The 14,153-nt window shown below is 48.1% G+C and overlaps 1 protein-coding gene across 1 annotated transcript in view; it reads left to right on the top strand.

The window, feature by feature from the left end:
- Window positions 1-4,936: 4,936 nt before the first annotated feature.
- Window positions 4,937-14,153, top strand: part of LOC142312884 (uncharacterized) — a 361,786-nt gene continuing 352,569 nt past the window's right edge. The window contains exon 1 of the mRNA XM_075351868.1: window positions 4,937-5,014. The gene's annotated coding sequence lies outside the window, so the exon portion shown is untranslated. The remainder of the gene's footprint in view (window positions 5,015-14,153) is intronic.

Here is a 14,153-nt window from a genome sequence, read left to right as displayed (position 1 = left end):
TACAAAGAAATTCAAGCTGTACTGCAGGCACAGGGTGAATCAGTGTCAGAAGGAACTATCCGTCAATATTTGAATCAAATGAAATGCCATGGCAGAAGTCCCTGAAGGTCCCCACCCCTGACAGAGACATAAAATCTAGATTGCAGTTTGCCATAATGTACTTAAGCCAAAATCCTTTTGGGAAAGCGTTGTGTGGACAGATGAGACCAAGGCCCCCTTCACACGTCCGTGAAAATCACGCACGTGTTTCACGGACGTGTCAAGGGTGCGTGTTCCTCTCCGTGTGCCATGTTTATGGCACTACGTGTGTTCTCCGTGTGTTATACGTAATAACACACAGAGAACAGAAAGCCCCGTCTTACCTTTTTCTTCCGGAGCTGTCTGTGGTGCTGAATGACAGTGTCCGGCACAGGCCATGCCCCGCTGACGCTGCTTCCGGCCCCCAGTGAAGATGCGTTGTTCAAATTCACTGGGTGTCAGATGCATGTGACAGCCGCGGCAGAGACTGCAGGGCTCGTGGAGGTGAGTTTGTGTTTTTTTTAATTTTTAAAATGACTCGTGTGTTTCTCCGGCGCGGGTCACGTGGGACCGCATCAACACTACTTCCGTGTGGTACATGTGCGGGTCAAGTGAAACCCGTGCTGCTGGATAAACACGGACATGCATCCGTGTGGAGCACAAGGGCTCACGTGTGCTCCACACGAAGGCACGGGCCAATGGATAAACACGTGGGTGCACATAAACCCATTGATTTTAATGGGTTTACGTGTGCCCGTGTCTCCGGTACATGTGGGCACTGACCTAGCACGTACCAGAGACACGTGCGTGTGAAGGGGGCCCAAGATAGAGCTTTTTGGTAAAGAATATCCTTTTACTTTTTACTGAAAATGGAATGAGGCCTACAATGAAAAGAACATGTATCTACAATCAGATATGATGGAAGTTCAAAGATATTTTAGGGCTATTTTTCTACTGGGTGCCTTGGCTGTATGCAATGCATCATGAAATCTGAAGATTATCAAAGGATTTTGGGTCGCAATGTAGTGCCCAATGTCAGAAAGCTGGGTATGTGTGCCAGGTTTTTCAGCAAGACAATGACCCCAAACATACTGTACTTCAAGAAGGATGGAAACAAAGCGCTGGAGAGTTATGAAGTGGCAGCAATGAGTCCAGATCTAAATCCCATTGAACACCTGAGGAGAGATCTTAAAATTGCTGTTGGGAGAATGCGCCTTCAAACATAAGAGACTTGGAACAGTTTACAAAAGAAGAATGGCCCAAAATTCCAGGTGAGAGGTGTAAGATTGCTGATAGTTATAGGAAGCAATTGACTGCACTTATTTGTTCCAAAGGGTGTTCAACTAAATATTAAGTTGAGGGTGACAACAATTGTGTCCGGCCCATTTTTGTAGTTTTGTGTGAAATTATGTCCAATTTGCCTTTTTTTGTGTTTTTCCAATACACAGGAAGGAAATAAACATGTGTATAACAAATCATGTGTAATTGCAATCATTTTCTGGGAGAAATATTTCATTTTCTGGAACAATTTCAAGGGTGCCAATACTTTCAACCATGACTATATATTTCAAGCGGCTCTGAAAGTTCATATAGACTTTATACACAGAAGATCATCAGATTAAACATTATGCACAAATGTTGATCAGATTAATTTGACAGGGCTGATCCCTCATAACCCATACTGATTCTTGGTCATGACGTTATTCTTCATTATTCTCGATATACCCCAAGATGGCATCTCTTCGGAAATCCTCGAGGATTTTTACAACAGTGGGTTAAACGTACCCACCTATAATTTCAAGGCTCATATTCTGTCCCATTTATATACACTTGCACCAAATTTGCTATGCACCAGTTCTGTGGTCCAGCCCCACTTATTAAAGACTCTGTAAATTAGAAATAAGTCTGGGCAAGACGGTCCTTCCTGCAGTACTCGGAGTGTATGCTATCCGGGCCGCTCCATACACGTCATACAAAGGTGGCTCCGCTCCATACACGTCATACAGAGGTGGCTCCACTCCATAGACGTCATACAGAGGTGGCTCCGCTCCATAGACATCATACAGAGGTGGCTCCGCTCCATACACGTCATACAAAGCTGGCTCCGCTCCATAGACATCATACAGAGGTGGCTCCGCTCCATAGACGTCATACAGAGGTGGCTCCGCTCCATAGACATCATACAGAGGTGGCTCCGGTCCATACACGTCATACAAAGGTGGCTCCGCTCCATACACGTCATACAGAGGTGGCTCCGCTCCATAGACGTCATACAGAGGTTGCTCCGCTCCATACACGTCATACAGAGGTGGCTCCGCTCCATAGACGTCATACAAAGGTGGCTCCGCTCCATAGACGTCATACAGAGGTGGCTCCGCTCCATAATAGACGTCAAAAAGAGGTGGCTCCGCTCCATACACGTCATACAGAGGTGGCTCCGCTCCATAGACGTCAAACAGAGGTTGCTCCGCTCCATACACGTCAAACAGAGGTTGCTCCGCTCCATACACGTCATACAGAGGTGGCTCCGCTCCATAGACGTCATACAGAGGTGGCTCTGCTCCATACACGTCATACAGAGGTGGCTCCGCTCCATACACATCATACAGAGGTGGCTCCGCTCCATAGACGTCATACAGAGGTGGCTCCACTCCATAGACGTCATACAGAGGTGGCTCCGCTCCATAGATGTCATACAGAGGTAGCTCCGCTCCATAGACGTCATACAGAGGTGGCTCCACTCCATACACGTCATACAGAGGTGGCTCCGCTCCATAGACATCATACAGAGGTGGCTCCGCTCCATACACGTCATACAGAGGTGGCTCCGCTCCATACACGTCATACAGAGGTGGCTCCGCTCCATACACGTCATACAGAGGTGGCTCCACTCCATACACGTCATACAGAGGTGGCTCCGCTCCATAGACGTCATACAGAGGTGGCTCCGCTCCATAGACGTCATACAGAGGTGGCTCCGCTCCATAGACGTCATACAGAGGTGGCTCCACTCTATACACGTCATACAGAGGTGGCTCCGCTCCATAGACATCATACAGAGGTGGCTCCGCTCCATACACGTCATACAGAGGTGGCTCCGCTCCATAGATGTCATACAGAGGTAGCTCCGCTCCATACACGTCATACAGAGGTGGCTCCACTCCATACACGTCATACAGAGGTGGCTCCGCTCCATAGACGTCATACAGAGGTGGCTCCGCTCCATACACGTCATACAGAGGTGGCTCCGCTCCATAGATGTCATACAGAGGTGGCTCCGCTCCATAGACGTCATACAGAGGTGGCTCCGCTCCATACACGTCATACAGAGGTGGCTCCGCTCCATACACGTCATACAGAGGTGGCTCCGCTCCATAGACGTCATACAGAGGTGGCTCCACTCCATAGACGTCATACAGAGGTGGCTCCGCTCCATAGACGTCATACAAAGCTGGCTCCGCTCCATAGACGTCATACAGAGGTGGCTCCGCTCCATACACGTCATACAGAGGTGGCTCCGCTCCATACACGTCATACAGAGGTGGCTCCGCTCCATAGATGTCATACAGAGGTGGCTCCGCTCCATACACGTCATACAGAGGTGGCTCCGCTCCATACACGTCATACAGAGGTGGCTCCGCTCCATAGATGTCATACAGAGGTAGCTCCGCTCCATAGATGTCATACAGAGGTGGCTCCACTCCATACACGTCATACAGAGGTGGCTCCGCTCCATAGATGTCATAAACATGCAGCTCTGCTCAATATACATGTGGCTCTGCTCCGTACATGTTGTACACACGCATGGCTCTGGCTTATGCATAAGTCGTATATGAGTGGCTCTGCACACTAGGTTCTGCCCTGTACATGTCATACAACCAAGGCTACACTCTGTACAAGTCATAAACACACGGCTCCGCTATGTAAATCGTACACACATAGCTCTGCTCTGTACACGTCGTAAACACACGGCTCTGCACCATATACACGCAGCTCAGCTCTGTACACATCGTACACACGCGGCTCAGCTCTTTACACGTTGTACACACACGGCTCCACTCCGTACACCTCATACACACGCGGCTCTGCTCCGTACACACACGGCTCTGCTCTGTACACCTCATACACATAGGGCTCTGCTCCGTACACTTCATACACACGCAGCTCTGCTCCGTACAACTCATACACACGCGGCTCTGCTTCGTACATGTCGTACACACGCGGTTCTGCTCCGTAAACATTGTACACACGCGGCTCTGCTTCGTACACACGGCTCTGCTCGGCACACGTCGTACACACGCGGCTCTGCTCCGTATATGTCGTACACACGCGACTCTGCTCTGTACACCTCATACACACACGGCTTTGTTCCGTACATGTCGTACACACACGGCTCTGCTCCGTACACCTCATACACACACGGCTTTGTTCCGTACATGTCGTACACACACGGCTCTGCTCTGTACATGTCATACACACGCAGCTCTGCTTCATACATGTCGTACACATGATTTTGCTCCGTACACGTCATACACACACGGCTCTGCTCCGTACATGTCGTACACACACGGCTCTGCTCTGTACACCTCGTACACACACGGCTCTGCTACATCCACACTGTAAACCCCTCCTGACCCCACACATAACCTTCCCCTCATCCAGCACCATGACACCCAGCACAGCAGAGTCCTGCATACACTGAGGAGCTGATCATGTGACCCTCTGACTCCTCCCCTCCATGTGACATCATCACAGGTCCTGTAAGCACAGGGTTGAGCCTAGAATGTACAGGCTCCTTCCAGGTTAGTGGGCGTGACCGGCTTGGTTGGTGGGCGTGGCGATGTTTCCTCTCGTCCACTATAATCATGTAGGCTCCGCCTCCCCCCCCCACACCTCCTATCTGGTCACATGGGCATGACGTCAGCAGAGGTCCCTTAGCTTAGCCCACTGGGATTTAGCGTTCCCATATCTCTAGTGTGCGGCTCTGCAGGTGGAGGTATGTGGAGATTCCCCATTACTGGGTGCATTAACCCCTCCATTCCCATTTTTTCTTTTGCTCCTCTAATGATTAAGTGACAAGTTTTGGCCTTTGGCTCCAGTTGTATGGTCGGTCTGGGCTTACAGTGCCGCCTCGCCGCTGTAATATGTCAGTGTGTAGTGGCATGACCTGTGACTGGTGTGAGCCGCGCTTCATGACAGAAAACTGAAATGGGGAAGTGGTGGAGAAAAGGAAAGTGTCAGTATGTGACATGCGATGAGTCCAGGGGCTTCGAGGACCCCCCTCTCCTGGGGTGTGTGGGGTCCGTACTGGATATTATTATTATTATAGCGCCATTTATTCCATGGCGCTTTACAAGTGAAAGAGGGTATACGTACAACAATCATTAACAGTACAAAACAGACATATAGGAGAAGAGAGGACCCTGCCCGCGAGGGCTCACAGTCTACAGGGAATGGGTGATGGTACAGGAGGTGAGGACAGAGCTGGTTGCACAGTGGTCTACTGGACTGAGGGCTATTGTAGGTTGTAGGCTTGTTGGAAGAGATGGGTCTTGAGGTTCCTCTTGAAGCTTTCCACGGTAGGGGAGAGTCTGATGTGCTGAGGTAGAGCATTCTAGAGTATGGGGGAGGCACAGGAGAAATCTTGTACGTGATTGTGGGAAGAGGAGATAAGAGAGGAGTAGAGAAGGAGATCGTGAGGATCTGAGGTTGCGTGCATGTAGGTACCGGGAGAATAGGTCACAGATGTAAGGAGGAGACAGGTTGTGCATGGCTTTGTATGTGTGTAGTGATGACTCCATGTCTTTGCCGTGCTTCTTGTATTGCTTTTCGCACCATCAAATGGGTGAGAACACTCCTTTTTTCACGTATTTCACTATTGCTCCTACTGATTTACTTGGGCACTGTATGTCGGTATTATTTGGGTGTTGTATATTAGTATTTTATGGTTGGTATTATTTGAGCACTACGTCTTATGTGATTTGCAATATTTGGGCACTGTATGTTGGTATTTGGGCATTCTAAGGTATTTGTTGTTGGTAATATATGGACACTATATCAGTATTATTTGGGCACTGTATGTTGGTATTATTTGGGCATTCTATGGTATCTGTATTGTTGGTGATATATGGACACTATCAGTATTATTTGGGCACTGTATGTTGGTATTATTTGGGCATTCTATGGTATCTGTATTGTTGGTGATATATGGACACTATATCAGTATTATTTGGGCACTATGCATTGGTATTATTTGGGCATTTTATGGTATCTGTATTGTTGGTGATATATGGACACTATATCAGTATTATTTGGGCACTGCGCATTGGTATTATTTGGGCATTCTATGGTATCTGTATTGTTGGTAATATATGGACACTGTATCAGTATTATTTGGGCACTATGCATTGGTATTATTTGGGCATTCTATGGTATCTGTATTGTTGGTAATATATGGACACTGTATCAGTATTATTTGGGCACTATGCATTGGTATTATTTGGGCATTCTATGGTATTTGTATTGTTGGTAATATATGGACACTATATCACTATTATTTGGGCACTGTGGATTGGTATTATTTGGGCATTCTATGGTATCTGTATTGGTAATATATGGACACTATATCAGTATTATTTGGGCACTGTGCATTGGTATTATTTGGGCACTCTATGGTATCTGTATTGTTGGTAATATATGGACACTATATCAGTATTATTTGGGCACTGTGCATTGGTATTATTTGGGCATTCTATGGTATCTGTATTGTTGGTAATATATGGACACTAAATCTGTATTATTTGGGCATTCTATGGTATTTGTATTGTTGGTAATCTATGGACACTATATCAGTATTATTTGGGCACTGTGCATTGGTATTATTTGGTTTGCATTATGCAGGCACTGAGTATTGGTATAGTTTGGTATTATTTGGGCACTGTATGTTAGTACAGTAGAACCGTGGTTTACAAGAATAATCTGTTCTGGGAGTGTGCTTGTAAACCAAGTTACTTGTCTGGCAAAGCAAGATTTCCCATAGGAAATAATGCAAGCTCAGACAATTCCTTCCACAACTTGTTCAATGTCCCACCCTGGTCCCCTATTGTGCCATTCCACACACACACACACTACCTCTTGAAGCTCATCAAGAGAATGCCAAGAGTGTGCAAAGCATTAATCAAAGCAAAAGATGGCTACTTTGAAGAACCTAGAATATAAGACATATTTTCAGTTGTTTCACACTGTTTTAAGTATTTCACTCCACATGTGTTAATTCATAGTTTTTATGCCTTCAATGTGAATCTACAATTTTCAGTCATGAAAATAAAGAAAACTCTTTGAATGAGAAGGCGTGTCCAAATATTTGGTCTGTACTGTATTTTCATCCCCTGGTTCTTTCTCCAGATGTATATATCCTTTGCTTTAGGCCCCCTTCACACGTCCGTGATACACATGCGTGTTTGTTCCGTTTCCGTATATACCGGAGACACGGCCAAACGTGCACCAATGTTAATCTATGATTGTGGTCACACGTGCGTTATTTCATTATGTCCGTGTGTGCGTGTCCGTGATCCGTATGTGTTTGCGTTTTGCACGGATGCATGTCCGTTATCTGCACGGAGCACGCACACGTGGACACAATGAAAGTCTATGGGTATGTGCACACACGTTAGTAAACACGTATGCATCTACCTATAGTCCGTGTCCGTTTGGTGTTTTTATTTCTAGTGATGTCGGCCATTCTTTCTATTTCTGTGTATGTCGGTCAATCTCCCTGAGTCCGCCGGTCGGTCTCTCTGTCTGTCTGTCCCTCTCTCACAGTCTGTCGGTCAGTTTCCCCCCCTCTCTCATACTTACCGTTCCCCGATCACCGGCCCGGCTCTGCACGGCATTCACACTGCTGCGGCGGCTTTTACTATTTTGAAAAAGCCGGCCGCTCATTAAACAATCTCCTATTCCCTGCTTTCCCCGCCCACCGGCACCTATGATTGGTTGCAGTGAGACACGCCCCCACACTGAGTGACAGGTGCCTCACTGCACCCAATCACAGCAGCCGGTGGGCGTGTCTATACTGTGCAGTAAAATAAATAAATAATTAAAAAAAAACGGCGTGCGGTCCCCCCCAATTTTAATGCCAGCCAGATAAAGCCATACGGCTGAAGGCTGGTATTCTCAGGATGGGGAGCTCCACGTTATGGGGAGCCCCCCAGCCTAACAATATCAGTCAGCAGCCGCCCAGAATTGCCGCATACATTATATGCGACAGTTCTGGGGCTGTACCCGGCTCTTCCCGATTTGCCCTGGTGCTTTGGCAAATTGGGGTAATAAGGAGTTAATGGCAGCCCATAGCTGCCACTAAATCCTAGATTAATCATGTCAGGCGTCTCCCCAAGATTCCTTTCATGATTAATCTGTAAATTACAGTAAATAAACACACACACCCGAACAATCCTTTATTAGAAATAAAAAACACACACATATACCCTGGTTCAACAATTTAATCAGCCCGAAAAAGCCCTCCATGTCCGGCGTCATCCAGGATGGTCCAGCGTCGCATCCAGCTCTGCTGCATGGAGGTGACAGGAGCTGCACAAGACACCGCCGCTCCGGTCACCTCCACGCAGCAACTGAGGTGAGAAGCGCGATCAGCTGAGCTGTCACTGAGGTTACCCGCTGTCACTGGATCCAGTAACAGCGGGTAACCTCAGTGACAGCTCAGCTGATCGCGCGGCTGTCTTCATTTGCCGCGTGGAGCTGTCGGGAGCGGCGGTGTCTTCTGCAGCTCCTGTCACCTCCATGCAGCAGAGCTGGATGCGACGCTGGACCATCCTGGATGACGCCGGACATGGAGGGCTTTTTCGGGCTGATTAAATTGTTGAACCAGGGTATATGTGTGTGTTTTTTATTTCTAATAAAGGATTTTTTATGGTGTGTGTGTTTATTTACTGTAATTTACAGATTAATCATGAAAGGAATCTCGGGGAGACGCCTGACATGATTAATCTAGGATTTAGTGGCAGCTATGGCTGCCAATAACTCCTTATTACCCCGATTTGCCAAAGCACTAGGGCAAATCGGGAAGAGCCGGGTACAGTCCCAGAACTGTCGCATCTAATGTATGCGGCAATTCTGGGCGGCTGCTGACTGATATTGTTAGAATGGGGGGCTCCCCATAACGTGGAGCTCCCCATCCTGAGAATACCAGCCTTCAGCCGTATGGCTTTATCTGGCTGGCATTAAAATTGGGGGGGGACCGCACGCCGTTTTTTTTTAATTATTTATTTTACTGCACAGTATAGACACGCCCACCGGCTGCTGTGATTGGGTGCAGTGAGGCACCTGTCACTCAGTGTGGGGGCGTGTCTCACTGCAACCAATCATAGGCGCGGCGGGGAAAGCAGGGAATAGGAGATTGTTTAATGAGCGGCCAGCTTTTTCAAAATAGTAAAAGCCGCCGCAGCAGTGTGAATGCCGTGCAGCGCCGGGGATCGAGGAACGGTGAGTATGAGAGAGGGGGGAAACTTCAGTCACTCGGGGGATTAGCGGTCACCGGTGAATCCTTCACAGGTGACCGCTAATCAGTACTCGACACAGACAGAGCCGCGGTATGAGGATGAAGTCGGGTGAGGTTCACCCGAGTTCATTCTCATCGCGCAACTCTGTCTGCTGTCAGCCGACATTTATAAACGACATTGTGCATCACACACACGGACATTCCACACGGACATTACACGTACACATACACGTTAATTCCACACGCACACACGGACGTTCTACACACAAACACGGCTAGCATACGCAATTCACACAGATGCCACACGGACCATAAAAACGGACACAAAAACGGGACACGGACCCGAAAAACGGCCCGTAACACACGTGCGTGTTTTTCACGGACGTGTGAAGGGGGCCTTAGGATGTGTCTTTGCTTCATTTTCATATAAATAAATATATATTCTTGTTGCTGTAAATTTGTTTTTGAGGCCTGATGACATTTTGTCTCATATAGGAGCCCATTGTAGTAGATTTTAGAATAACACCTTGTGTCCATTGTTCTGTAGGGGGGGAAGCAGCAATTTTGTTATACATACACATTGCTAACGTTTACCTATAGGATAGGATCAATGGTTCTTATGAAACAATGGCTTGGTTTTTTGATTAGGGGGGAATGGCAGACAATGGAAGCTTAGCACATATGTGCACAGATAGTGTTGGAGACTTGTCTCCCCAGTGGGTGAGCTCTGTCATTGTTTCTAGAGTGGTTTATTGGACCCCTGTTTACTTTTTTTCCTTCTCTGGTGGATGATGCAAATTTTATAATCAGACATGCAAAAATAAGGTGTCCCACTGCCTGGGGTCTCTAAAGGCCCCTTTACTGAGATTTTCTAGCGATCCCACCAGTGATCTGGACCTGGCCGGGATCACCGGAATGTCTCTAACAGTCTCTGGTGAGCTGTCAAACAGGCAGATCTGGCCAACGACGCAGCAGCGATACGGACCTGCAGAACGACCTCGCTGGAAAGGGAACGCTAGCACGTCTATGGGCTGGGTCGCTAACGATGTCGTTGTAACGGTGTCAAACACACCGATACATGCTGCGCATTGGGAAAAAAGGACCAAAGAATGGTCCTGAACGACTTGTAGCGCTCAGCGACCTCACAGCGGGGGCCAGGTCGCTGATGTGTGTCACACTGCAATGTCGCTGGGGAGGTCGCTATTACGTCAGAAAACCGGTGACGTTACAGCGATATCGCTAGCGATGTTGCAGTGTGTAAAGGGGCCTTAAGCCTAGGCAGTGCCACCACCCCTCTATGGGGGAATGAAGAGGGTATTTTATTCCATAGTAGCTACAAAAGCATTTTGCATCTCTATGTCCCCTAGGTTTCTGCTAAACTATGCAAATAACCCCATAGACATATTGAGCGGGCAGATGAAATATGTTAAAATGTGTATATATATATATAATACTGCCATCTGTCTCGATCAGTTGTTGCTTGTTTGATGGAATGGAAAAACCAAATGTTTCTTCAATACTTCACACAAAGAGTAGCTCTGCTGTGACCGAGGCCTGGCAATTTCCATGGATGCAATACAAGGTTTTAGGACTAGGGATGGATGGACTCGGAGATAACAGGGACTGGCGGGTCCCTGCTAATTTTTATTTTAAAATTCGGTTCCCGTCCGGAATCTGATACCCATATAAGTCTAATGTAACCAGAACACGGGGATTAAAAATATTGGTGGAAGGCATGGGGGGACAGGAACGCAAGTGGTGTACTCACCGAAGCTCCGTGTCATGGCGGGCCGCTGCTTCCAGGTCGTGCCTTCACTTCTAGAGCTGCATGCGTCTAGATCAGGGGTGGGCAATTCATTTTCCCATGTGGCCGCATGAGAAATTGGGATGGTTTTAGAGGGCCGGACTAATATAATTAACTCAGTTTTACCCAATACTGTATATAATATATATACTATCCCTTCAAACAAACAAACAGTAAGTTACGGACCGTGTGACCCCTTGTGGCCCTGCACGCACACACGCAGACATGTCTGTTTTTTCTCCGGCAGCACAGGTGTCACGCGGATCGCACGCTGATGTGATCAGTGTGACACGTACCGGAGAAAACACGGGTCTTTTTAATAAAAATATTCTCTATATTTACCTCTCTCCAGCGCTGCTGTCTCTGGCTCTACTGCCTCCCGCTCCTTATCGCCGGTAATTATACTCACTGAATATTCACTGCAGTGAGCAGATGTAAGCAGGGACAGCACTGGGGACCGCATTGTGTGTGTGTGTGTGTGTGTGTGTGTGTGTGTGTGTGTGTGTAGAACCTGGAAGCCGGAGCACCTCGGGGACTCGTCACAGTTCCCAATGAACTCTGATGAACCCGTGAAGCTGTAGGGTGGGTGTCGCAAAGGGGGTCATCAGAGTTCATTGGAAACTCCGATGACCTCCTGGATGTCACTGTGCTTGCAGAATACTCACCTGTCCCTGCGGTGATGTCCTCAACGGTGCTGTGCCCGGCGCTGTCACCGCGATGCTCCGGCTTCCAGGTCCTGTGAGCGGGGGTCATGAGCGGGAGGCAGCAGAGCCGAAGAAAGCAGGTAAATATGGAAAATCTTTTTATTTCACAGACTCGTGTTGTTTTCTCCGGTACCTGTCACATGTATGCAAACATGTACAGGAGAAACGCAATCAGGCCCTGTAATGGCGGCACGCCGCTGCAGGGGTCGGGGGGGGGGAGAGCGTGGTACCCGATGTAACTCCAGTACCATTCGCAGTTACGGGCTTTTCTCTGTTCTCTGCGCTGATTCTAGGTACCAGACCCGCTCTAGTTATGTTTGAGCTCCACGGAGCCAATGCCAGGAGCACCACAATCAAGTGTCTGCTCTCAGCAGCAGGGGCGGACACTGACAGCTTGGGGCCCCTGTGCAAGAAATTGTATCTGGTCTCCCCTTGACAAAGCTGCATATAGTATAAATACACACACACACACACACACACACACACACACACACACACACACATTATATACACACATACATACACACATATATATACTGTGTACGTATATTTTATATAATATATATACATACGTATACACACACACACACACACTATATAGATATATACACAAACAATCCCCATATACTACATCACTACACTCCTATATACTGCACCTGTAATATACATCACTACACTCATATATACTGCACCTGTAATATACATCACTACACTCATATATACTGCACCTGTAACATACATCACTACATTCCTATATAGTACACCTGTAATATACATCACTACATTCCCATATACATCACTAGACCCCTACATACTACACCTGTAAAACTACATTCCCATATACTACATCACAACACTCCAAATACTAGTCACCAGTTACCCCCCCTCCCTCCCCCCATTGTCCCCTCAGGTTACTAATCACCACTCACCTCTCCCTCCTCAGGCACCTCCATACAGGTCCCCGCTCATCTGCTTCTTCTCTTGTACGGGCCCCCGCCGCTGCTTCTCTCCGTACCGGCCCCGGCTGCTGCAGCTTCTTCTCCTGCCGGGCGGGAACTTTTGAAATGACACACGCGCGCCGTACTGATGACATCAGGGCGCACGTGTGTGTCACAGAGAAAGGTGCCGGGCAGGGAAAAGAGGACAGATTCCTGCGTTCCGCTGCCTACACTGTGTGGCTCTGCAGGATCTGTCCTCTGTTCCCTGCCCGGCTAGCAGCGTGTGATGAGGGCAATCTGACCACGGGCCTCCCGGAGCCTGGAGCTCCAGACAACAGGTCAGATTGCCCTCATCCCTGATCGGCCAGCAAGGACGCCCTGAGCCAGGCGGGCCGGTCACAGAGAGTAGCCGGCCGGTTGTGGCCCACGGGCCGCCCCTTGCCCAGGTCTGGTCTAGATCGTATACTAAAAATAAAGGTAGATGCTAGAAAGTACAGACTCCTCCTAGGTAATTTGTCACGTGATGGGGGGGGGGGCGTGTCCAAAGTGCAGCCCGGTTTAGAATAAACATCCTTTTTTTTTTAAGTCCACGTGTTCATGGAGTTGTTTATCATAGAAGCGGGGTCTGGGGGTAAGACCTCCAGATGAGGGGTTGGGGGGGAGAGGGATGAGCAGATCTCTGTGCCCACAATGTTTCCTCCTCTGCTCATCCAGAGCCTCCTAGTTCATGAAGCAGGAGGCTCATGGTGAGCTGCGCCCGCGATGTTTCCTCCTCTGCTCATCCTGAGCCTCCTGGTTCAAGAATCATGAAGCAAAAGACTTAGAATGAGCTGCGCCCATGATGTTTTCTCTTCTGCTCGTCCTGAACCTCCTAGTTAAAGATTCATGATTCATTCCGAAGAAGGGAGATGCTAACGACTGTGGAAACTATCAGACTATTACTCTCATACGTCCATGCCAGCAAAATGCTACTGAAGATCAATGATGGGTCAATGATGCACTTCCTGTCAGCGCCTGTCATATACTACTGTCATTGATTGACAGCAGCATTTAAATGTTCACAGCCGCGCATGGGTCTCAGATCCACCAGTGGCTGTTAGTCGTTTTATGGCTAAATCAGCCATTATGTGCAGGGAAAGATGCCGACTCAGCGATGTCAGCCCGCATCAAAGGCA

The sequence above is a fragment of the Anomaloglossus baeobatrachus genome, chromosome 5 (genome assembly GCF_048569485.1).
Source record: "Anomaloglossus baeobatrachus isolate aAnoBae1 chromosome 5, aAnoBae1.hap1, whole genome shotgun sequence".
NCBI classification, from domain to species: Eukaryota; Metazoa; Chordata; class Amphibia; order Anura; family Aromobatidae; genus Anomaloglossus; species Anomaloglossus baeobatrachus.
Note: the sequence above shows the minus strand (reverse complement) of the source record. Positions and strands in the feature narration are given on the sequence as shown.